The following is a 25,900-nucleotide window of genomic DNA, read 5'->3' as shown; positions in this document are numbered from 1 at the left end:
CAAGGCCGAGGAACGCTCACTCTTAATTTAAATCTCCAGTTCAGCTTTAATACCTTGTGGGAAACAAATTTCACTTTTAAACTACTTCACATATAATTATAATAGTTCACATTGTCATTGACTTATCCACGGGCCCAACCTACGACACGCCCTGATGTGTCATAGCGTAGTTTGACTCAACTACGCATTCCTATGTTTATAGATAAGGCAACTGACGTTATGCATACACCACTTCAGAATAATAAAATAAAACTGTCGGTGATTAAACATGATTATTTCTTTTTTTATTTATATATAAATTGGTTTGTAGAGTGACTGACACGGTAAGCCCTGCTTTAACCTTTAACCTGAATGGGATGGATCTACATCTTTGACAGACAAACAGAACTAGTTTATGGCATTAAAACAAAAAATCTGTCACATCTGCATAAAACACGCCTGTTCGCACATCAACACTCTGTGCTGGGCAGGTTTTTATCTTTAGTCACAGTTGTACATGTTTTTGGTGCATGCATCTTAACCTCACTTCTTTAAGACATTATTGAGAGGATAACTCCATAGCAATGAAACTTTGAGAGTTAAAAAAAACAAAAAGCCTGAAGCGCGAAAGGCTTTTTGATGCTGCCAAATTGTGGAACCGGTTGAACAAACGATCCACATGAAACAAAACAACTGATAACTTTTTAGTTTTCAGTTCTGTAATACCCTTTGGCACTTTAGCGACACAGGAGCATACTGAAGGCAGCATGGGGCGGATGTGTTTTACCCAGAGCTAATTTGATACATTAAGGGTCTAGAAATAAAACCCTGAACCTTCTGACTGCAGTGTGAACACTCATCTTTACCGTACAAGGAAGCCTTCAATAGGTTTCTAGGTTACAGCATGATTTTCAAAACTTTAGGTGTTTTTCAAGATTGTTTTCTTCTTCAGCTGATCCGATTTTAGCTTTACCCGTCTTTCCATCGACCCTGACCACCTTAAAGGCCCCACCATGTCTCCACAGAGCGGTTATAATTATTTAGAGACTCAGATTTATTCTAATTGCTAGGCAATTGCTCATACTGAATTTTACTTCAGAGGATAAGAGGAATGAATACAAGTCTACGCCAGCTTTCTGATTTTCATAAATTACTATCAACACATTCTGAGGAGCATCTATGACACATAAAATCCCAACTTACATGCAGGTTTGAATTCTGACAAAATGTGGAAAAGTTTGAGGGGGTGTGAATACTTTTGCACGCCACAGTAAAAGCCAATCAAGGAAGGTGAAACGAAACTGAATGGATAATGACTGGCTGTCATGTGACGGCAGAAGCTTCCACAGCTGATTGAAGGGGGGTAACATATCTGTCACTGCAGCCACAAACACTAGTGATTTTAAACTTTTAGAAGTACAATAGAGAGAAAGAGAAAACTAATTCAATTCAGATGCACACAAGAGAACAGGACTAAAGCCACCAGACCCAGGCCCAGGCTGCCGCCCCGTTGCTTTGCTCCAAAGCAGTGCAGAAAGTTGACGCGTGACTGGATAATCACGATGATGTCAGCGGTCTGTGGGTCTTACGTAGTTCAGAATCTGATGTTTGGTTCTTCACACCCAACTCCAGGTTGACTTGTGGCTTTCTCTGTGTGGACAAGAAAACTGCTGTTACTCAACAGCTTGTAGGTTTTATGTGTGTGTGTGTCGGGGTGTGTGTGTGTGTGTGTTGGATAGGTTTGTTATGGTTACTTTTATGATTAGCCTTTACTACACACACACACACACACACACACACACACACACACACACACACACACACAGGCACACCTTCAAAATGCAGCTGATCTCTGCTTTGATGGACTTTTAAAAGATAGCAAAGCAATGAAATCCCATGGGAACCAACAGCAATATGTTTGGTTGCTCAACTTGTTTTGCAAATACAAAAGTCGCGCTTTGTGTTGGGCTTTGTTGATCCTCTCTGAAGGATCACTGAAGGATCGCTCTTTTAAATATGTCAATGGGACGCGGCAGATTGGGCAGAACGCGTTGAACAAAGCGTCCCATATTTTAAGGGATATACCAAAAATGACGTTTTGACGGGAGGAAAATCCTAATAAATGGACACAGCAGAAAACAAAAAGAGCGAAGCAAAAAAGAAAAGAAAAGAAAAGAAAAACACGCAACAGAAATTTATTTTCATGCCGATATCATTGACAGAATCTGGATTGTTTGTAAAAAGGCACGATGACAACAATTCTTTGGATACACGGTCATCCACCTCAGTTAGAGTTCATCATGCTGACAGGTTTTATACATGATTGAGATTTATTAGGATGATTAACCAAAGTCCTTGGATTTAGAGGATAACCTCGTAATTCTTTATACGGGATGACGGGGCAGAGAACCTCTGGACTCTGGAGATTAATCATTGTGGAGCTCTGCCTCAGCCACCCAGGTAGCCGGGTGGAGTGGGGTTTGTTGTCTGGTTTAGGATTAGGAGGAAGGTTCTGCCCGGGCCCTTAATCCAGCCAGGCTTTGTAAAACTGCTGTTTTATAATAACATCTTACAGAAATCGTCTCTGCTCTCCTCTCAAATTAAGCAAGCTTAACGGGGACGTTTCATGTTCTACATCACCAGTCGAGTACAGCATCTTCCTAAACCTCGACCACATGAAAGCATCAGACTTTTTAGAGTTTTCCTGCAAAGGGAAGCCGCTTAGCAGAGCTTAACGGTTAAAAAAAGCTGCCTTGAAGGTGCCTTATGCAATTTTATTTAAAAAAAAAAAAACATCCTTTTGTTAAACGTCACCATCTTGTGACAGTATGGTATGAGACAGATAACATGTGAAAAGATCGATGTCCTCCACCTCCTTCCTGAGCTACCATTGGTGTCTGAAGAAATGCACTGCTCCCGATCAAAAACAACAGATCAGAGACAGGTGAAGGGCCTTAATGCTGTCAATCAACCTCATGTACTTGTTGTTGAACGTGCTAATGGGTTAGAAACAGCCTTCCGTTACAGAAAAGGCAGTTATGTGGATTTAAGAATTGTAGGACACTAACTTTTCGTAATATTTTCAAACTTTTACATTATTTGGATGGACTGAGAATGCAAAATTGGGTTCATACAAATGTTTTATTTATAGCCTGTTGTGTATATTTATCTGGACAATGAGCACTTCAAGTATTGAATACTGAAATGTATAGGCTCAGTAAATCAAAATGCTGATTCATTTCTTGCACGCTTTTTGGAAGGTGGCAGGAATACTTTATCAGACGCTACCTCGTTTTTGAGCTTCTGCTCAAGCCAGTCGGGTTATGAGGAAGGACAACGATCCATCCGCCAGTGTGTCCAACAAGTTAAACCTTCCTAAGGAATGTCAAAGGAGGGGATACTTTCTCACAGCGCTGTAGACATTCACCACATGCATCAGGATATTCACTTCCATCTCGTCTGGAAGGAAAGACGTTGACAACATCACGGGTCATATGCGGCTGGATTCGGAGAAGTTGCTAAAAGAGTGGTGCACATGCTTCCAGCTGTGAATAATCCATCCCGTTACCCAACCAATGGACAATAGCTGGTGAAAGCAGGGATTTAGCCGTTTCCCATAGGCCATCTTTTAGCCGGTTTCGGATGCTTGGCCTGGCTTGGTCTGATGGCACAGCGCATGCCATGAATCCTCATCAGTCAGCATGCTCAGCTGGGGAATGCACCATGCGACCGCTCCGTCAGAATAATCTCTCTGCTGAATCTTATTCTTATCTGTCAAAAAAACAAAAACAAATACCTTCTGTTGTAGCAGAAGGTCTCTGTGAAGTGTATCTAATACATACCACTGGAAATACACCATGGGAAATTAGAATATACAGCTGTAATGCTACTTGACATGCTATTGGCTGGCATTGAAAAGCAACCTATCAGAGAGTGCCATTTATTTTCCTTGGTTCTGATTGGCTGTAGCCCCAAGAACATTGAAAAAGAAGACTGCATGTTTGCTAATATGTCTCCCAAAGCGTGTGTTAACATGTATTTGGTATTTGAGCTATTAAAATAGGCAGTTTTGGAGCGGTTTCAGAAGGATTCCAAAGTTTTTGCAGATATTAGCTGTCTCTGGTCCCTAACCCTGATGGGGCTCCACTGTATTTGGATTTTCAGAAAATTATCTCCATGTTTTGGTTAGCTACGAGACTCTAAATCATCCCAACAGGATGTGTAAAATCTTTAGTGCGCCACCCAAAAAGTTACTTTTCCCAACAAAACCATCTAAACTTTAAACTTTTACATCCTTCTGTCACAGCTTCATTGTACCGAGACGTGACCTGAAATGCCTCCGTTTTGACTTGCCGTGAGACAATCGTATCAAGGTTTCATTACTGACCACACCAAACGGAGGGAGGAAAAATAATCATCAGATTTTTGGGTGAAGGCTGGCGGACAGATAAATGACTTGTACAAAAGTTTCCACCATCTTTCAGCCTTTACACTTCTTCTCTTTCATGGCTGTTTAGTTTGTCCTCGCTCTGTTTTCACGTTCCAGTCACATCTTTCAAACACACACAAACTGTGAAGTAAAATCTGTGAATTTACACGACCCGTCAGGACCTGTAAGCGGCTGCTGAGGAAACGAAACATGCTTCATTGATTATTATTGTTTAATGTGGCGTCTGACTTATAATTACATAATAGAAAATGTGTTAGGTCTTTGAATTTGCTCTGATATTTGTGGTCTGTGGAAATTATCAGAAGTTGAGGCGAGTTCGTGCTGTGGGCCTTTGAGTGGCCTGTTTGATTTTCATCTGTGTGTGTTTTGTTCTTTTTAAGTTGATGAGAGCTGCGGTGTAATCAGATACACGGATATAGATCAGAGTCTGTGATGGAAACAAACGGTGGCAGTTCATGCTGGGCTCTCTGGGTGAGTCCAACCTTCCAACTGCTTACACCCCTAAAGTTTAGGGACGACATCATTTCTTGAAATGTATGCATTTCAAGAAATTTGAAATGCATAAAAACATTTATATATTATATAAACATATAAAAACCGGCTTTCTTGTATACAAGAAAGCCGGTTGAGTGTTTCTTAATGTAGTGCCCAGCCAATCTGAGTAAAGAACGAGGAGGAGTCACAAAATGGCACGGGCACCAGGCGACAGAGAATAGGAAACTTGTTTAATGCAAAACTGATGAGCACTCAATAATCAATCTGATGCAGGTCTGCAGAGGACAAAACTTTGTTAAGAAATTGAGATGCGGTCGTTGTCGGCGCGAACTTTAGAATAACTCTGCGCTTTAAATCATTTATTTAAACTGCTCTTTGACATTCACTGACTGTATAAGATGGCACTTCAAGGGCATTAACTCGCAGCATTGTGTTCAAGAGTTCAAATTTGATCACAGATTTTCTCTAATCCAGACGGATAAAAATTCTGCATACAGGGAAGAAAAAATTAACAACGCTTTTCTTACTCTGCTTAATCGCTTTGATTCCTTCGGGACTCTTCAAATCTCTTTTCAGACAAAAAGACAAATGTTCTTATAAAACTCACTCTTGCTTTTAGCTCATATTTCAATAGCTTTTTTTTATTGAGTCAAATCTCGTAGTTGCTTGTTTTGTTGCCTTGTTTGTTTTATTAAAACAGGCGTCTCTCAATGAGACAACCTGTATAAATAAAGATTAAAAATAAAAAAATCAACAAAAGGCTCAAATGCATACATACACCCACAGTGATACTCTGCATCACGTGAACGGAGTGTTGTGGAGTTTCTCAAACCTCATGCAACAGGAGCAGACAATGGGGTGCGTGAGCGACGCACTACTCGGTTCATTTGGATTACTGAATGCTACACAGGTGAGTAAACAGGTGAGGATCAGCAGGTTAAGCCGTCGGTGCGCTTCCCTCGCTCAAAACGGAACAAAACGGCGAGAGGAAGAGGATGGATAAGATTCCTGTTACTCTCCTGGAAGACGAACGAGATCCTCATTTTCATCGCAACAAACACAACCGTCACACGATCGACGCCTCTTCCTTCCCCAACAAGGGAGACCCCTGCGCATTTTCATGCCACATTTGGACAGAGTTCATCTTTTGGAGTGTCTACATCAAAAATCACAGAAAAAAAGTGGCGTTAGCTAAAAAAAAACAACTCAAAATTGATTATTATTATTATTATTATTATAGAAAATAGGAATTATTTTTGAAGTCCTTACTGATAATGTGCATGTAAACACAAACAATGTGAGGAAAAAAATGTGTCGTTTTATACATTGCGTGTAAATATGTGATTGAAATTTCTTATTCAAGGGAAGAGACCTCACTGAAAGAAGCTGTAATGGTAAGATACTGGAATACTCACAACTGGACACAATTCATTCTCTTCTTATGAAAGGTTTCACATGTTGGTTGCAAAATATGCATGTGCTTTTTTTCTTCCACGAAATAGTCAAAAGATGACAAACATTCATCAACCCGGTCACATGTGTAGCCATTTGTCTGACATCGCATCGTTTCGGGGGACATTGTTCTCCTTTCATCTCCCTGAGTTATTCTTAGCCGGTTTCAACATGAACGCCCAACAATAATCCCTCCACGTCTACACCCTCACAGAGGGTGAGAATGTTGCTGCAGCATGGAGGAAATCCTGTGGCTGAAAAATGTTTTAATCTTTTTCGTTCCTTGTAACTTGACACATTTTTGTCGCTACGAAGTTGCAATATCGCTTCCCATGGCTGCAAAGCCGATGGTATATTGTCCAGAATCTGAGCTGGCACACATGTTTGCCTTGGGTCTCTAGTAGTGTAGCTCTGGGAGCTCGTTCAAAACAAACCCCGCTCTTTCACATCCACACACTTGCACTTAGAGATGCGTGTGTGCAAACGGCTGAGGTTGAGCTTTCGACTCATGGGAACTGGCGAGGAGGCTCGGACGCAGCTGGGGATCGTCAGGACTCCAAACACGGCTGCAGACAGAGTTGATAACCCAGGTCGAGTAAGAAAAAAAAAAAGAAAAAAAAAAAAAAGGCATTTTTTGCGAATTCAAAACATGCATTTAACCCACTGAGCTACGGTAAACCATTGTCATTAAGGTCCATTTAGTGCTGGGACCTGGCGGGGGTTCAACTATTTAACCAGAAAAAAAAAAATTCAAGTGAATAAACACTGTGGTAAGCTGCAATTTCCTTAGCGACTGGTAATTGTTTATGAGAGTGGTTGTGTCCACTGCTATGGCAACCAAAAGTTCCCCAATAACAGGAAATGAAGAGGCTGAATGATTCTGAGATCATTTCCTCAGAAAGACAAAGCAGAAAATGCTCCTTAAGGTCACAGATCATGTTAGCTGAAATCGTACCTTATCGTCTCAGAACCGTTGAACTTCCATGTGTTTCGTTAGGATTTGATGTGATATGCCGACAGAAAGCGGGACACGCTTGTAATCGTGAAGCAACACAAAAATGACACGTAGCTTTCATTATTGTCTACACATAAAAATTTAGAAAGCACTGCACCCACTTGTCTTCTGCACCCCAGAAACAAAACAGAACCCCAGTTCACTGCAATTACGGCTGAAATTGTTGCCCATTCCCCTCAGTTTTAGTTTTCTGCTAAATGGACCGTTCTGCCCGTTGAACAAAACCAAAAAGTTCAATTACCTCATCTGACCAACCCAAGTAGGGCACACAAACCGCAAACAGGACTTCTTATTCCTTTCTTCCACTTCTCGCTTCTCTTTCACTAAGGTCAAATATGTTCACAGAACAGCTGGTTTTACAATGAGATCAAGTTACACACAGATGGACTTTAATTAATACTATCATAATTTCATCTACACTGTGTTAGTCTGTCTCATAAAGCCCTAATGACACACATTCAAATATGACGTCAAAAACATTTCAAAGCTGAAAAGTCACAGATAATGGAGTGAGAAAACCAACGTGGAGGAGAGACAGCTGTGTCGTCTGGGCTCACTCAGCTGGAAGAAAGGGCAGAAAAAGAAAAGTGAAATAAAAAAGCGAAGGCCTCATCTGAATCAGTTCTTTCATTGCCAGGCAGAAGTTAAGTAAGAGAGGAAGGGCAGTATGGAAAAGGACTGGGAAACATGCAGTCGAGAACGACTGAACGGCTCATCTTCACGGAGACAGTTGTTAGAAAACCGACTGATAACACACAGCATGACCTGTGAAGTTTTCAGTTCCTTATAACAGAAACGTCACAGGAGAGAAGGAGGATGTGAAACCTTTGGTGACCAAGTCTGGTGTGAGAATTCATGAGGGTTGGCACTCCGGACACCACAGGGTCCGATCAGGAACCTGGTCTAAGGACTCTGGGAAACAAGACCTGATTGTTAATTCGCTTTACAGTTGAAGGTTGAGCGGGGAGATGAGTAGGTATGATTTTAAGTACTGTAGGTTGAGTCTCTAATGTCTGTGGGATGAGAAAACATTCCTCATTATCTCTGGCGCCTCGTAGTTGTGGTATGACCAGACAAAACACGAGTACAAAACTATCTACTTAGTTTAAAATGTTCATAGTCAGGGGTAAACCTCACTATTGTCTTGTGGCCTTTTAATTTATTCAAGCACGTTCAAGCTAAAGTAGGCTAGCATTACGCAACTAACAAAACTGCGTTCTCGGTCGGAAACAAAGCCGAAAACACCTGCTAAAGTGCAGCATCAACATAAAAACAACTTCATTATAGAGAGACAATCTTCTAAAATGATCAAGACAAAAAAAAAAAGAAAAAAAAGCAGGCTGCTCTGGGATATAAAACACAGAACCTCGTCACAAACATCTGGTTTTGCTGCCGACTCAGTTTTATCTCAGGTTTCCTGCGTTTGCGTCTTTCGTTGTTCCTCCTGAACATGTGCTGCTGAGGATCGCGTTTCAGTCTCAATCATGCAGTTTGTGTGTTGACAGCGATTCTGAGGGTGATAAACTGCATTCTTCCTCCCTATCGACATCCTCCATCAGCCGCTTCCCGCGATGCCCCCTGAACTCACCGCAGCTTCCTACCATCTCTAGGCCTGTTTCTTTTCTCACATTAAAGCTGCAGCTCCTCTTACCCCTGATTCATGGTGTGAGGTTGCTTTTGTGGCATCTCGTTAGCTATATAGTCCCTGCACGCTGGGTCAAATTAGGGAGTGTTTTAATAAAAATTAAAAAAAAGAAAAAGGCCTGAATTTAATTTCCCCATAAACAGCTGAGGCAGGACTATGCCTTGAACCAAACCGCAGCGCAGATCCCTTCAGTAGATCAGGAATGTGGAACAAGGCTGCATGTTTAATCGGGTTTAATGAAGTAGTTTTATTTGCAACTCATGGTGCATTGTTTGTTGTTTTAAAAGCACCCCATGTATGGAAGGAAAAATGTTGCAATGATAACAGCAATCACCGAAACCTTTAGCTGAACATTTAGCTACTGGACGGCGAAACGAGATGAGAAGCAGAACTATCTCACCTAATCCCATAGAGGACCCGATATAACCTCGCCATAGATTCTCAGTTGAATTTAGGCCTGGACTTTGGCTAGGACTTTCTACGGAAACACTCTTTGATCTGCAGCAGGGCTAAAAGTGAACGACATGTTGGCGTCGGAACAATGACACTGGGAAAGGCCTGAAATTCATCACTTCATTCTATCTTTGGTTAAGTTGCAACTAGCTGCTTGTAGCAAATGTGTAAAACGACTGGAGGGGCGCAACCTGCACCGCCGTCCCAAGAGCGACAAGAAAACAGGAGTTTCCAAATGAAAATGCAGTCAGCTCGAACACGTGCAGCAGCGCAGGTTAAACATCTACTCTTTGTTTTATTTGGACTGGATATCTTTATTGATGCGAATCAGCAATTAAACTATTCCTGCCGCGTTCACTTGGCTCCAAGTTACATCAGACATTGTTTTTGTCTGTTTCTGTCGCCGGGATCTTCCAGCCTCAATCCCCTGTCAGTCTTGAAACCTTTAACCTAAAAGCGTTAGCTTGCAATCGCAGCCCAGAATACGCTGACAGATTCTCTGCTTTTCTTTTTGTTCGCCTCTAAAAGTCTGAGCACCTTCCCCAAAGACATCGGAGAATGTTTGGTTTCGGTGCTCTTCTTTTTCTGCTCCCGAACATTTCGGAGGGTCGATAAAATAAAGTCTACTGGGGCATTTTAACGTATTTTGAAGCAAAACACATTTCTGTAAACAATGGCAGTACAATTGTTAGATAGGGAGTTCTTAACGTGCACATCTTGAAGCCTATTTTTTTAAATTTTAAATCATGTGTAAAAAGATTTTTACATATCGAAGGGTTGTTTTTGGTTTGGTTTCCTCCACCTTCATCTAGGCCCCATTTTTGGGGGGGATTTGAGGTCATAGTTCAAATACTATTTCAGTTTTCACCATGCTAATTAGCTACTCCCAGTTGTGAAAACATTTGGCCTACCTTGTTGCTACGGCAATGCATCAAAACAACTGTCTGAAAGGTAAAAAAAATAAAATAAAAAAACATAAATAAAAGGAAAAATCCTTCCATCTGCACAGCACTATAGAGCCAACCCAAAAAGACGGCGAACAAAAGTCAACAAAACCTAATCAGAGCCACTCCAACATGCTGCCACGATAATCAGCGCAATTCTTCAGATAATTAGACCTGCTTGTCCCGCGAAGTGCTTTGAGATGACATTTGTTGTAAATTAATGCTCAGTAAACAAACTTGAATTATGTTTGATGTTCATTTTCCTGTGTAAGTGTGTTTACTTTGCCGGGAGTTTTAACCTCGCCTCTTAAGGCAAAACATAATCTGGGTAATTAGAAGAATCACGTCAGGTCTGCGCTGTGTTTTTACCAGGTTGCTCCTGTTAGTCTTTAGGTTTGTCCCAACGTTAAGCTTAGCCAAGAACCCGACTATTAAAGATCCCACTAAATGTCTGTAAACCAGCTGAGATATTTCAGGGGAAGCAGCTTCTAGAGGGAGTGTTAGAATATGTTCTCATCTTATCTCGTCTTTGAGTTATTCTGTGTTATGTGTTCATGTTTTCTAATTTACTTTGAAAGGTACTTTCTGTTTATGTGCATGTTGTACTGCTGTTGTCCACTGGGGGCAATGAGAGCGAGTTCTTGTCTGTAGGCAGCACTGTTCTAACCCAGAGAAGAAGTTATCACCTGGACGTTAGCAATAAACGCCAACACAGCTATCTAACGAAAAGAAGTGCGGTTCATTGTGAATATGAGAACTGAACAAGAAAACGCAGCAGGGAGTAATGATCCTAGTATTAAGGTTCTCTCAAATAATGATTCAACTGGACGGAGGAAACACCTTAAATAGGCCTGCCGTTCAGAAGCCGACTCTCCTCTTCCACAGACTCTTAACAGAACCGCGCAGTGGTTTCCCTTTGAGTCCTTTAAAGGTTTCACGGTCGGCTGCGATCTCATTGGAGGCTGCACTTAAAGCCCGAGCGTCGTTAAAGATCACGGCCCCCAAACTGCTTTCAAAGGTTGCATTTTTTCTTTTTTTTTATCCCGTAAATGTCACATGAATCCCACTTCAGATCAATCACCGGTCTAATGATTCGCAAAGTGCCAGAGATCACATGCCGGCCCTCTGCCTCTCCTCGTGTGGCCTCTCAGGGCGCAGCAGCGGAGGAGAGACTGTAAAATTTTACTGTTCAGCACTCATGAAAAGGACAACAAATCGACACGTCAAAGTTTCGTCATCATGGGTGTGTCGTATCAAAATAATATTTTTACCACCAGCCATTAAAGTCGAATGAACCCGAACCTAATTTACAATAGTATTCGCACATATAAAAGTATTCGCACACCATTGGATTATTATTATTTTAACAGGATTTTATATTCTGATTTTTTTTTCTTTTTCTTTTTATAAAATCGCCTTCCATTGCAACCCCTAACTCTGTTCGGTTTTTTTTTTTTTTTTTGGGGGGGGGGGGCGGGGGGAGGTTCTACAGTCAACATCTATAAACTTTAAATTTAAAATCTAGCTAATTGGATTTAGAGTAGGACTTTAACTGCGAAGCTTTAAAAAGATATGTACGGCAACACAATCCTGCCAATACTAAGTTTACTTTCATGCAGTTTTACACGTGGGTCAGAAAGTTTGATTTTGGTGTCACTATCATGGAATGACTGATGTTTGTGGACAACCAACCGATGGTGTTCTGGTGAGTAAACGTTACGTTTAAGAGTGTTGACAAAGGTGTCCATGTTTAAAGGGTTTGAATAATTTTTCTCAGCGCCATACATACATGACAAAGAAGTGTAACCCAGGATGTGGATGTGCAGCTAGTGGAAGACACCCTACGGACTCTGCGTTGTGTTTTATTTTGTGTGTGAAGGTGGGATGTGATCTGTGCAGAAAAGAGGAATCGGACACAGGGATCTTAGTTGCGGGAAGACCTTGGCGCGTTTAATTCGTCCACCTTACAGGCAGTAAACACACTGTCAGCATTCAACCGTTTTTTTCTTTTTTTACAAAACAATCAAACATCACAAAACAATCAAACATCACCAGAAAGAAAATGTAACTTGTGCCTAACTGGCAATCTGAACCAATAGAAATATCTCGGTATAATAATGTTCATTTTTACACCGGGCTAGCGGAGCTGCTGCTTACCTCACAGGCAGTAAACACGCTATAAGGAATACAGCAGTTCGCGCACAAAAAAAAATCCCCGGCACTACGGTGTCCCCGGCAGGACAAACATGCCAGGATTGCGGTGGTACTAACAGCACCCTCTTTTGGGACACTTGTCCACTGCTTTAAAGAAGGATTGGAAACGTCTGCACACCTGATGTGCAGACGTCTGTGATGGTTTAGAAAAACAAGCCTTTCATTCATCCACTTAGTTTTTCTTTTCTTCTTCTCGTAAAGTTCCTCATTTTTCACACACACACACACACACACACACACACACACACACACACACACACACACACACACACACACACACACACACACACACACACACACACACACACACACACACACACACAATTCCTGGTGTATTTTATGAACCGGTCGTAATGATTTATCCCAGAATTTCTCGACTACCAGAACTTTGAAAGTTTCTCAGCTGCGCTGATGCATGATATTTATGCCTCAGTCCTGCTGGAAAACCAATCAGCATCTCCTTTATGCAGAGCCCAATGCCAGGGAACATCACGTTCCACTCGAGGTATCCGTTAATCATGCCGTGTTCCTGTCTGTTTGACTGTATTTCCATAAGGTCTCATGAGTTTTTGCCAAACAACTGCAGAATTTACTGTAGAGCACTCGGTGAAATGACAACCCAAGCGAAGATTTTTTATTGTACAAACAAAAAGTGACGAGAGAGGAGATCACGTCTATTATAGTGATTCTATTAGAGGGAAATTCCACAACAATCTATGGAAACCTAAAAACTAACCTTTTTTTTTTTTGTCAAGTGATTTTGTGGTCTTCTGTTTAGATCTACTGTTTCTCTTGTTGATCCATTTCAAGCCAGTAAACGGGAACAGTGTGTGAGCTGTGTGTGGCTTTACGCATATCATGTACATATGGACAGTCCCGTTGCATTAAAAAAAAAAGAAAAACAAGAAAAATGTCCTCTGGCGTATTTATTCCTGCCATCTGAGCCCAGATTCAGAGCTTTTAGTCTGACGTTGACCAGACCTGGAACGCTCTGCCGCCCTGAAGCCGTTTAGACGAAAACAGACGTGATTTCAAAACTGTGCTCCTGATTTTAATAACCGTCCTGCGGCTTTGTGTGGTTCGGTTTAAGCTCCTCAGAGACACCCCTGTGTGGGCTGTATATCAGAGAGGGATCTGGATGTTGCATTGCAAAAGAAGACCATATGGGAGGATGTGCTCAACCTCATAGTTTTCCAGGAAAGTTTTAATATAAATGTGTGCTCATTCTCATAGCTAACACACGCAGAGCTGGGAATGGAAACTACCGAGGTTAGTCTCTGCTAACAGTTGCTGGGGGGGACAAAAAGCAGGAGGTGCAAAATTTAGTCTTCCAAGCTTTTAAAAGGCTGTTTTTTCTTATTTTTTTAGGTAACCATGACGTTGTCATGGTGAATTGGACTTTTACACTTGCTACAATATACCAAAGTCCATTTTGCTTGACAAGCATGATGGTCCAGTGTTACTTTGAACTTGGTGGGTCATTTTGGAAAAGGTACACTCAGTTTCATATCGTGCGTACGGGAGCGTGTTGGGTTTGATTGTAGCTAAATCCAAGAATGTTGTGCTAACTGAGAACTGAACGTCAGCTCCTTTCATTGAGTGTGGGATTATTTGGTTCATCTAAAAAAAAAAAAAACAAGTCCAATCACAAAACGGAGGGATCAACCTTAACGGATTCTTGTCTACACTGATAATCCCATCACTCTGCAGCAGTGCAAATCTGGTTTAGTTCTACCTACACAGGTCATTAATCCCAATACCTTCAAGTTGCTGGAGCACTCTTACTTTGACTACTCACGTTTAATCATTAATGGTCGCATTTAGGCGATTCAAGAATTTTTCCAAACCAAGTTTCTTCCATGCTTGTGATGGTTCTTGAAGCCGCGTTGGAGAGATTTTAACCCAATTTTAGTCATTTCAGCAACCTCCTTAGATGTTTTCCTAGCTGCTCCAAGCTGATAATTTGATCCTTCTGAAACAGATTGACATCTTTTCCTGGACAACTGGACGCATCTTGTTTGAGAAATGAGAAAATACTCACTGTTTACCAAATTGATTCAGTCGAAATCGGAGAGACAGATTAGAAACGTTTGCGTAGTCTCAGTTTGTGTTCCCAAGAGGAAGATCATTGGTGGCGTACCGCTTCGTACATTGGCCTCTATTTTTTTTTATAGCTGTCCAATGAAAATGTAGTAGTTGTTTAAAGGTTAATAAAATACAATTTGAATAAACCACCTCTGAAACAAGTAATTTACTTCAACCTACAGGAAAAAACTGATCTGGATTTACACTAAGCAAAGATGCCAAGAGTGTTTTATCCCCATTGATAACCTTTAACAGAACCTCAAATAATAAAAACTGTGAACTGTACCTTTAACTTTTCTGCTAGTTTCCTTGGAAATCTGCATGTGACTTTATCCCATCCTGACTTCAGTGCACATTAAATGAAGCTTGTCAAGGAAGAATGTTGTCATATCTGGAATTTTGAATTCATCTTTTACTTTTGCTGTTTATGTTGGTGAAATGTGAGGGGAACATTCATCAGTTTTCCACACCTGCAAAAACCTTTGCAACATCGGGACAAAATAACACGTAACTCCAGCAGTGTGGGGTTAGAAGGAGTGACAGGATTCCAGCAAATTGGGGATAGTTACTATAAAATTATATAAACAAATCTGGTACATTTGCAAAAAAAAGAAAAAAAGAAAAGAAAAGACGTACAGACAAAGTCTGTTGTAATAGTTGCATATGGGGGGGGGAGGGAGGGGGATAAAAATCCTTTAGTTACTTTGACTTATTATCAATAACATCTGAATCTGTTGCTGTTGGTTTCCAAAAATGCATAAGTAAGTGGAAAAACACCCAAATTACACCGAAGAAGTTTTAGTTTTAGACAGAAACATGGCAAAAACAGAACATGAAGCACTCATATATACATATATAATCTGACCATTATGGTGATTCTGATGAGTCTTATTCATCACATGCTGTGGAAGCAAGTTTCCTGCATGTTACTTTGATGGATTTTCACAGTAGGCAACTTTCTTTCCAGTTGGCGGGAGCTCTAAAAAATCTTGCGGCTTCCCCTGATCATTTTCTACTCAGTCCAAATAAAATATAGGTTCTAGTGGTCGGTTGGATTTTTATCCAGTTTTTGCACCACTTTTTGGCAGCCTCAACAAACACGGTGAGCCACAGGCCAGCGCTATTAAATTAATTAATTATTTCTGCTTTGTTTCTGTGACGTGAGAGCTTCCAGAGCGACTGGGATCCCTTATTGTCCTCCAGCACCTTTCAGGAAGCCGAGTCGTCTCTTCATGCTAATTTGTTTCACTGTAATGGGAAGGAGCATGCCCCCAAATCATAACAAAAAAAATACATATATATATATCAAAGACATTCAAAATAACTTGGAATGCTTTTCGTCTGAGAAGCCCGCGTTTCCATGGGAACCGCCTCCAGATAACACAAACAGGCCCCGATTACCCGTCCAGGCAAGAGCGGAGAAAATGTTTTCCCTGCTGATGGATTCTGGAGAGTCCCTGGGGTGGGTTTCCATTATGTGGGAAAGCTTTGTGACCACTGAAGAAGTCTGTGAAATAATATCAGAGCAACAGCTGGGGTATTTGCAGGCTGAGTGTTGCTGGATAACAATCTGATCTATGCTGCCTTGTTTTTTTTTGTTTTGTTTTTCATCTGTTATGCTGTAGATTTACACCAAAAAAGGGACAGGAAATTTTTCAAGAAATGAAAATGTTTGCTAATTCCAGATTTTTTTTTCCTGTAAAAAAAACAACACAAATTATTCACTTCTTATTCTATTTTTCAACTTATTTAGCTCCAAGATTATTGTTTATGACGAAACAGATTAGCTGAACTTTTTGATATATTAATTACCTATTCATATTTACTTATAATATTTAAATTTGTTTATTTATTTTTTGTTGAAAACCCTTACTTAGACATTCTGACTAGATTTTAACTGCAGATGTTGGTTCAGTCAGGACGTATTCCCGTTTTGTTTTATATGAAGCCCAGAATAAGAGCCACTGCAAAAACACTAAATCTTATTTTTGGTCTAGTTTTTAATGCAAATGTCTTATTACATTTGAAATAAGTCAAACTAGTATAAAGTAACATTTCAGCAAGATATATGGGCTTATTTTAAGTAAATAATTCCTTAAAATATTGATGAAAATTTACTTGTTCTGTTGGCAGATAAATTAAGTTATAACACAGGAAAAATGTCTTGTTATAAGTTAAATAATCTGCCATTAGAGCAAGTACTTTTTAATCAACAATGAGGAACTATTTACTTAAAACAAGCCTCTACATGTTGCTAAAACGTTACTTTTCAGTTAGTTTTGATTTATTTCAAGTTTTCTATGATATTTGCACTCGAAATTATATACAAAAATACTTGGTAAGATTTTGTGTTTTGCAGTGTAAGACTGGTATATTATTTTAATTTTGGTTTACATAATGAATAAATATCAACTCAGTAAACATTATTAAATATATCATAAAGCATGTGCAGTAGCTTTGACGAGGGGCAAAATGGGCGGTTGCTCAGGGCGACAACTTCAGGGTATGTATGGGGTTTGCATAAACACCACAAGAAAAAAAAAAGACTTATTTATTTATCATTTGCCCCCTGCACAAGTGTGTTGCATTCATGCTTGTGCAAGTTGACACCGTCACGCTTTGACAAGATAACAACTGCTTTACACTTAAAAGTATTATGATCAGTCATACTGCGCCCACGTGGAGTTAGAAGCAAGTTATCATTTAGCTTCTTTTTATCTTTCTATCTTTAGCTCCACCAAACTCGGAAATTACTTTTTCATAGCTTGTTGTAGCGGCCGAGAATGTCCAAAGGAGTATGTGGAAATGAGACAAAGTTCATGGGTTGGAACAAGAAGTTCAGATTGTGTCCAGCTCTGGCCGGACGGAGCGAACATTGAAGTGAAACTTTCTCACAAGCTGATCTTGGCCTTTGAGGCTGTAGCCTTTAGTTTAAAGTTGCAAAATGTCCAATTATCTCCGCTGTGCTAATGTTGACTTTCTATCTGCCGTCTCGGCTCGTTGACATTCCAGCCATCTCTCATCCTCCTCCCACAAAACATCCACAAGCGACTCGTGGTATTTCACCGCTCCTCCTCGCTTGTTTTCCATCCCGGGCCTGACAGCCTCACACTGGGCCCATTGTACACACACACAGACTTTCGTTTTTTTTTTTTTTTTTTTTTTTTTACACATTCACCGGACATCCAACAATGAGGGAAGCTGCTGTGTGACGTAAAGCGGGTGTGCCCTCTGAGTCTGAGTGCTGATGGACACCCTCACGCTGGAAACACAAACTGTGCAGCGTTCACAATGTGCCATCGGAGTTACAAAATCCCAAAATGACAGAACTTCTGGAACCACATCCACAGAACAAAACGTCGAGTCTTTTCAGAAGCATCCCTGTGGCGCTCACACAGTTTGTCTCACGTTAGGTCATTGTTTTTGTTTCTGGTCTTACTGACAGATAAGAGTTCGGTGGCGTAGGAGCTGACAGTTCCCACATTCACAGACTGTTAATCACTTAAGATTTCAGGAGCTATAAATAAACTTCAACCTCGCTGAACAGGGCGATTTGCAGTGTAAAGCAGAGAGTGTTTTGGTTATTAAAGGCGCCCTTAATGTCCATTTGGATTGCAAATTGTCGGTTTAACAGACAACAGTCTAAAAGTGTTCCTACCGCTTTAACTTCTTTCGTGTTTTGCGATGTTGCAACCAAGAAATGACTCGATGTCAGAATTTTCTTATAGATGGGGCAGCTGCTAATTGTTAGACATAGGAGAAAGGATAAATAGTTTTCAACATTTTATCTTACAAACTAAAACGGAAAAGTTTGGTATTCAAGCTTTTCAGAATAGACAGACTTTGACTAGGCCATTCTAACACATGAACATGCTTTGAAGTTGAGTACGGGGCTCTTTGTCCAACTGGAAGGTGAAGAAGCAGCGACCCAGTGAAGTTGTTTGCGGCGGGAAAAATATTTCTGTGTTTCCAGTCAACCGTTTTCAGATGCTCGACATTCATATCGGATTTTAGCTGAAAGCGACACCAGTGAAATGAAGAAGGGATAGCATCGCTGCTCAAATCTTGTGGCGGTTTCCATCTGTTTACAATTTCTTGCATTCTATTTTTGTTTTTTTGCAATAAAAAATTTTCCAGGTATAATTCTGAGACAAAATCAAAATGCAAATTTGGTTCATTCAGGAAGTGCTCCACATTTCAGGAAATGTGATCTAATTTTGTTACAACCAGAGACGTCTATGAATGGCTCATTGTCCATGTTTATTCTGCATTTTTGCATATATTCATCATGCAACATGTTGCAAAACAGAAGATGTCACATCTGGCAGAAATATGACCTTAGAATACCCTGTTGCTTAAAAAAACACAAAAACACATGATTGTTTTGAAATAGGTGAAAACAATAATAACAATAATAAAAAGTGGATTGTGCGGCTCCTCTTTAAATTTCAGAACATAAAAAAACCTCCAGCCCTGTTTGGGATTAAACCAGTTCTGGTTTAAATACGGATCAAACCTTTGATTCATTCAACATAATTAAAGAGTCATGACTTTAAAAAAAAGGTGACTGATTCTAATTTCAGATGAGTAAAAAAGAATAGCCTAGCTTAGATTAAAAAAGATACGATTTTTTATTTTTATTTTTTTACCGACAATATTTCAATAATTCTCAGCTCATTTCTTTATTTTATTTTATTAACTTTCTTTCATTTTGAGGACGAGGCTTTCGTTATTTATGATGGCAGTCTTCTCTAACCCAACAAACAGGGACACAATGAGAAGATTTGTTCTTCGCTAAAACTGCTAAAAGCCCCCCAGACCTTTCCGTCTTCATGTCCTGCTTCATCAGCAGCTCAGCTTTCCACTCTGAACTCTGCTGGGACATAAGATCAGGTAAAAACCCAGTTTGTCGGGTTGGAAAAGAGACCGCCATGTTGAATTGTCAGTGCGTGTCTTCCCCAGAACGTAAGAAATAAAAAAAGAGGGAAGTTTGTTTGTTGTTGTGTATGTTGATACTGATCAATCTGTGCTAATTATTGAAAGCTAGTGCTAGCTATGCTAGCAGTCTCAACTCAACAGAAACATTGACAAGCTAAGTGTTCACTGGGAGTATTTTATACTATGTGATATATTTAGTTTTGTTTTGTTATTTTAATTCAATTATCAGTCGGTAAAAGCCCTATTAGACATGAAGAGGCTGTCAAAATTTCTGGCTGTTTTTGGCTCAGTTTACATTGTTGCTTTGCTCCAAGAAAAACCCAAGTCATGTTTCCAGTTGGGGCCGTTCTGTATGGCCCCAACTGCGTTCTCTTTGTGCGTACATATATTATCTCTTCTGTCAGTTCTCAAACACTTTCTGCTGTGAAGCCTTGCCGAGGAAAAACCCTTTTCTGCCCTGTCGTATCAGCAATAAAGTAGGGTTACATTTTGTTGCAGTTAAAGTAAAAGAACAGAATCAATATTGGTTAATACAATATCTATCAGGTGCTTTTTGTCCTACTGATCGTCTCTTTTCATCTTTGCCCCATATTATTGGTTCAGACCCACAGCCCAACCCTGCTATGTAAAATTATCCCATGATTGACCTAAGACTTGTTTGGAAAAAATAAATGATGAGATGTTTTTCCCTCTTGCAATTTCGAGTGAAATTGCAAGAGGCTCAAAAAGTAACATAGGTTGGAAATCTTCCTTTCTGCTCAATCGGTTTGGCTGAATAACACTGAAGTCACAGCAGCCTGGCATACATACGGGATCAGCTGTAGGTAGGTAGTGGAAAGCTGCAGCATTAAAGAGGAAAAAACAGGAAAAGCTGACAAAGGAGGGGAAAGAGTCGGCGTAGACCCGGTGATCGGCGGTCCGCTGTTCCATGTGATTGGGTTCACAGCTGCTTCCTGTCTGTCTGATGGGTGTGGATGCATGTTATATAACTGATCTAACATCAGTGAACTCCTGAAGGCGCTTTGTCTCTGCATTTTCTTCAGAGACATCTGAAGAAAGGAGACTCCTACGACAGCAACGCATCTTTCTCCAGACTTTCCAGACTTTCCTTTCATTCCGCCTCTTTTCTTCATCACTTCCCAACCCAATAACTAAGCTGACTTGCAGCTGAATAGGCCCTGTCGCTTGAATCTCGTTAACGCGTGCTCTGTTTTACTGTTTTAGCGGCAAGTAAAAGAAAAATGAAACCTGGTGGGTCAAAGATGAAATCATGTCGTCTTTGACTCACCAGCCAAGAAAAAAGCGAAGTAGCCTCATGCTGGATAAGGACATCCAGGCATTTTGTAGAATATATATATAAGTCCCTTCATCGTGGGCTGGAGGGAAAGAGGAGGGAGCTGGGGATTCAGAGGCGGAGGTGGAGGGAGGGAAAGGTTGGTTGGCTTCCTGCCCAGTAGTGGTATTTTGCCATGGCTTCACGTCTCTCCGCTGCCGTTCTCCTCGATTTAAAACAGCAGACGGGCCCACCTGTGTCGGCTGGTGGTTGACATGGGGCTGCTCTGGGCTAGAGCCGGAGAAGCCGCCTCCCGCGGTTAGGTAGGCCGCCAGGGCAGCAAGGAGGTTGCGGGGTTCGGGTGTCCTGCTCCTTTGTTAAAAACGATGCCGCTGCATCCAGGTCCATGTTTGGAAATCGAGCTCATCATCTGGTCGGATGTTCAGAACAAAGAGAGGCGCGATGAAACGACTGGCTCCAGACGCGAACGCGTGACAAGTTTGTTGAAAGAACGGAGACACAGAAAGCAGCCTTGGTGTACGAAGCCGTCAGTATGTTTAGCTGATTTAACACTTTACAAAGTTAAACCTTAATTTTCAAAGCAATAGAAAAAGGAACATTTGTTGTATCTTAGTCATTCCTTCTTCTCTGTTTTAGGGCGCAGAAGACAAAAAGCAGAACATGTCAACAATAAGGTGTTGTCTCCATTTTTGAGTATTCCTGAAGGATGGTGGAGAGGGGATGTGTTACACTTCTTTCTCTGCAGTCCTGCTGACCTTACACTGCTCTCTGAGCGGCGTACGTGTTTTGTTTTTTTTTATTTCCCCACCTACATTGACTGTTTTCAACTCTTAACAGCTGTATGGAGGCTCTGCTTTACATGTGGTTTAGAGATTTGAATAGAGTAACATCATGAGCTTGGTGCTTCCTCCTTACTAAAGAGCTGCAGTGCATGTATGACTTTGCAGCCAAAAGAAAGGACCAACACCTGTTGGACTTCTGAAAATAAAATAATTTTCCAAAAACGTTGATGTATTATGTTAGAGTTAATAAGCACCCCAAATGCATCAGATTTGTGTTTGTTAAAAGAAAAACAACTGAAAATTGTGTATTTTTCTTCATCTTAATAGTTGTGTGCAGTTTTGTTTTGGTTCATTACATGCAGTTCAAATATAAAGAGAAGATTGATGAGAAAAGGGGAAAACAAGTGGAAAAAGAAAAGCAAAAGGAAGTGTTATTGTACTGTGCGCTGCAAAAACACAAAGTCTCATCAAGTATTTTTGGTCCAGTTTCTAGTGCAAATATCTCAGTTCACTTGAAATATTAGAAGAAAAACTACCCTACAACTAACTTTTCAGCAAGATATGAGCTTATTTTAAGTAAATAATTCCTTAATATTGACAAAAAAGAGTACTAGTCCCCCTGGCAGATTATTTAGCTTATAACATGGGAAAATATCTTGTTTTAAGTAAAAGAATCTGCCAATAGAACAAGCATTTTTCATCAATATTAAACAATTATTGATTTCAAACAAGCTCTTACATCTTGCTGAAAAGCTACTTGTAAATTAGTTCTCTTACCCCAAATTTCTTGATAAAACTTTTGTATTTTTGCTGCATAGTACTTTTTTTTTAGTGCTTATAATACAAAAACGTGTAAAGAAAACAACTACAAGTGCAGTTCAGCCTGGCCTCATGATGAGTGTAGCTGGTTCAACTTTCTCAGCTCTACCAAACTCCTGCATCTCTAGATAAAGAAGAGATGTCGATAAAAAGTTCAGTCTTTTTATCGACACACCCAGGGGGAAACTGGGTTGCCCAGCGTCATTCTATGTTCGGTGACTCCTAAAACTTCTAAAGCTGCTGCTAACGTTAGAGTCTGCTTAAACACTTGAGCTAAAAATGTGTTTAGCGCCGTTTAAGTTGAACCGCGGAGTTTTTTTTTTTATTATTATTTTGTAGATTTTGCAAAAGATTTTGCAAAACTTTGACGGCAGGACACAATCATGGTCACTGCGATGGGACCTCGGCTGAAAGGAGGGGCCTGCCAAAGAAAGTGACTAACAGGTCTCCAGAGACGTGTCCCGATTTCATTTTAGTGACCTGTCCCCCTCCGTATGGCTGCTTTGGTCGCGTAGCTGAAGTGTTCAGACATCTGCTGGAAATGTTGGAGTCTCTGGAAGTATGCAGGACCTATTTAGGGAATAAGACGGTGGAAATATGGTTTTATGATGTGAAACAAAATTATAATCCCCTCAGAGAAGCAAGGCACAGCAACAGAGAGGAAATGATATCATTTTTACAAGGAAACCAGTTCTGCAAATTATTAAAAAAAACTATTAAATAATCACATGGTTTGCTGAGATTTATTTATACTTCAGGCTAGACTAGAGTGATTCCAATTATTCCCTTTGTCCCCCCCTCAGTAGTCACAAATGTGGTCAGAAGTGGACAGTACAACAGTTCAGACAAATGGCGAATTAGCCAAATTGCATGGCAACAGCTGAATGCATGCAAAAGACGACCTCCGACCTCCTGAAGTTTAAGCTGAGCATCAGAACGGGGGAAGAAATGGGATTTAAGGAACTTAAGTCCCCGTGGTCTAGGAATGTTTGTTCAGATCTGCTGAGAGTTTCTTGCATAATAATCTCCTGGGTTTACAGAGAATGTTCCTAAAAAAAAAAAAGAAAAAGAAAAAGAGTAAATATCGTGTCAGCGGCGGTTTTTGGGATGAAAATGTCTTGTGGGTGTCTGAGGAGAACCAGCAGACTGGTTTGAGTTGATAGAAATGCAGCAGTAGCTTTGAAAATCCACTTGTTGCAAGCAATGTGTACAGATTTCCAAATGCACAACAACAGATGGGCAGCAGCAGCAGCAGCAGAAGAAGAAGAAGGCCGCGTGCCTGGTGCCGCCACTCCTGTCGGCTGAGAACAGGAAACTGGGGCTGCAGTTTACAGACTCGCCAAAATTGAAAAATGACAGATTGGAAAAACGTTACTTGGTCCGGTGCCGTCTTGATTTCAGCAGCGGGAGTCGGACGGTCGGGCGAGAATCTGAAAACACGGTCCCACCCTGCATTGCGTCTACGGTTCAGGCTGCCGCTGCAGTCTAACGCAGCGAGCTTTGCTTCAACAACACATGAGACTGAATGATGAAGAACGTCACAAAATCAACCCAGTCTGGATTCTTAAACAGGACCATGTGTTTACTGTAGTTCACAGTTAGCATATATAAATCTAACATCCCCTTTGAATTGTGATGGAAACATGGCTACGACTAACACTTACTTTAGTAATCGAATAATCTATTGATTATCCGGATTAATTGAATTTAAAAAGTTGGCACATTATGCAGATTTTTCATTTAACCACTTGAGCCTTTTTGACATTAGAAATACACGAATAGATGCAAAACCCCAATTAATTAAATTCCTTTTATAAATAAAATGTAGATTGTATTGCCTAAACTGTAATAACATGGAATATTAATACAGAATAATGCTGATCTGATCCTATTTTTGCATTAACCAACTAATAACTGGATATATAAACGATGCTTAATTTTTCTTAGTCTTTATTTTATTTTATTTATTTATTTTTTTTAATTTTTTTACAGAATTTGAATTAGGTGAAGCTAAAACTGCTTCACCTAACAGAAATAGTAAATATTTGTTGTGCAGTTTTGGATTGATTACTATTCAGAGCATGTTGTTCTGTCAGCAATTGGTCTTTTTTTGAGTGTCCAGTTAACGATTCTGTCGATCACTAAATTTGCTGGCGATTATTTCAATAATCGAGTCATCTCGATGAACCTTTTCAGCCCTCGGTGGAATGGAAGATTCACACCCTGGATCTGCTGCAGCTGTGATGCTGTCCCGACTCGGACACGCTGATGAACCAAAACCAAAATATGAGAAGTTTTGAAGCTTAAAGGAGGACCTGACTCATTGTTAGCTAGATGTACCTAATAACGTGGCCAGTGACCAGCTCTGGACAACATAATTGAAATGAAATGATCATTATGGACTATTCTCTTTGTGTCTACTTTCGCCTGAGACAGCCGTCTGCTGCACTGCGCGCGCTCCACCGCAGAGCCAGACCCAGCTCGGGATGTGCGCGAGTTTACAGTGAAAGCGCGCGCGCCGTGGGCGGCTCAGTGGCTCCGTTTAATGTTTCTGTCTGTTTGGTATCCAGGCAACGGCTCCTCGGAGTTTTCAGGGAGCGGCCCAGCCCAAAGCAATGAAGACGTCCGATTGGAAACGACTGAATACGGAGGGGAGGGAAAAAACAACTTTATTTTTGATTTTCGTGCTCATAAATCACATCATGATGCAAACTGCAACCATTCCGCTAAATGCATCTTCCCCCCGCCCCACGGCAAAGCAGGAACGTCAACGCACCTGTATGAAGGAGAAACTTTTTTAACTCCCTTGTCGTACGGGTCAAAAATGACCCGCCCTAACAAAAAGCCCCAAAATAAAGCACCTTACTTGAATTTGAAATCCAAAATCTATTTTGCATGATAAATAACAAGGTTATTTATCAATTAAACTCAATTTAATTCATTTTTATCATGTATTTTTTTTGTTACAACATAAAAAGATGATCACATTCTTTTCTTTTTATGACAAACCAACCGTCATAAGTTTTCTTTTACACAGTACAGGTTTATTATTGTAATTATATAAATGTGAAGTAATTACTTCTGAATTACACTGAAAGGGTACAAGTTCAATTCATACATCAATCCAGTTTATTTGATGCGGGTGTGTAGGTGTAGAGACAGTTTCTGTGTGATCTTTGAAGTTTTTTCTGCTGTTTAAATGGTTTTATAATTCATGGGTCAGAAATGGCCCATAAAACGATCCTTGTACCCCAGTGGTGTGCAGCCCAAAAACAAAATCAAAGTGTCTCTTTTTCTAACGATGGGGTCAATTTAGGAAAAGTCATCAAATTTCA

At 40.4% G+C, this 25,900-nt stretch overlaps 1 long non-coding RNA gene across 1 annotated transcript in view; it reads left to right on the top strand.

The window, feature by feature from the left end:
- The window catches only part of LOC148152787 (uncharacterized), a 41,564-nt gene that overhangs the window by 15,065 nt on the left and 599 nt on the right, over positions 1–25,900 (top strand). The gene's annotated exons all lie outside the window — the stretch shown is intronic.

The sequence above is a fragment of the Poecilia mexicana genome, unplaced genomic scaffold (assembly GCF_051168715.1).
Source record: "Poecilia mexicana isolate PSO_F unplaced genomic scaffold, ASM5116871v1 scaffold_22, whole genome shotgun sequence".
Classification (NCBI taxonomy): domain Eukaryota; kingdom Metazoa; phylum Chordata; class Actinopteri; order Cyprinodontiformes; family Poeciliidae; genus Poecilia; species Poecilia mexicana.
This window is presented reverse-complemented; position numbering and strand designations above follow the sequence as displayed.